Source organism: Terrapene carolina, unplaced genomic scaffold (genome assembly GCF_002925995.2).
Source record: "Terrapene carolina triunguis isolate 2854851 unplaced genomic scaffold, T_m_triunguis-2.0 Scaffold3370, whole genome shotgun sequence".
NCBI lineage: Eukaryota > Metazoa > Chordata > Testudines > Emydidae > Terrapene > Terrapene triunguis.
The window spans coordinates 1-1,078 of record NW_020667721.1 but is presented as its reverse complement, the minus strand read 5'-3'; the positions used below and the strand labels follow the sequence as shown (position 1 = coordinate 1,078).

The window sequence follows — 1,078 nt, the reverse complement described above, 5'->3', positions numbered from 1 at the left end:
AGCTTGTGAGTTACTGTGACAGGGGACTGGCCCCATGAGCCCACAGAACAGCAGCAGTAACAGTGACACGTGATGAACTCGTGCTGGGCGGAGGTTGAAGGACAGAAGTGGGAGGTTTGTGTCTGAGTTCCCCATTTAGGGTGACCAGACAGCAAATGTGAAAAATCGGGACAGGGGGTGGGGGGTAATAGGAGTCTATATAAGAAAAAGACACAAAAATCGGGACTGTCCCTATAAAATCGGGACATCTGGTCACCCTATCCCCATTTGGCTGCATCACTGTGCAGTCCCTGCAGCACAGTAATAATCAGCCTCATCCTCTGCCTGGACGCTGGTGATGGTTAAGTAGCCGATTGTATTAGAGGCGTCTTTGGAACCAGCAAAGCGACTGGGGACCCCAGAGCCCTGCTCCTTGTTAGAGTCAGTGTTGTACCTCAGAAGGTATCTTGGGATGTTCCCATTTTTTTTTGCTGGTACCAGGTGACACCTTTAAATGTGTATCCACTGCTAATGGCGCAGGAGAGTTTAATTGTGTTGCCAATGGACACAGATTCTGTGGGTGGCTGAGTCAGAGTGTACTGGGAGAGGGACCCTGGAAACAGATAGAAACCTCTGGATTAACTCTTGTGCTTGGAGGTGACAGGACCAGGAATCCATGTAAACATGAAAAATCACAAGGTCAGTGACACAAACATTTAAAATTAAACCTCAGAAGAAGAATCCTTTCCTTACCCGAGCAGTACATGAGCAGCGCGAGGAGCAGAGGGGCCCAGGCCATGGTGGGAATCCAGACGTGCTCCGCTTCCTGAGGCAAACGGGTCTGTGGCTGGGACCCTCCAATTCTCTCTTAAACCCCCAGAGCTGGAGAACGGCCCCTTCATGCAAATCAGCTCCCTGCTCACTGGCTGCTGCTGTCAGCATCTACCTCATTCCCAGGTGGAGGAACATAAGGACTGTAAAAGGGCAGGTCTTCCCTGTTTGGGAGTTAACCAGGGAGATCAAAACGGGTTTATTTCCTTGTCTGCTGTAACTCTGCAATCTGCTCTCTGTCCGTCTCCAAAGAATCCTGCCAAAGCCT

The 1,078-nt window shown here is 50.4% G+C and overlaps 1 pseudogene; it reads right to left on the bottom strand.

Annotated features, from left to right (window-relative positions):
- Positions 1-276: 276 nt before the first annotated feature.
- Positions 277-778, bottom strand: LOC112116392 (annotated as a pseudogene).
- Between the last annotated feature and the right edge of the window lie 300 nt (positions 779-1,078).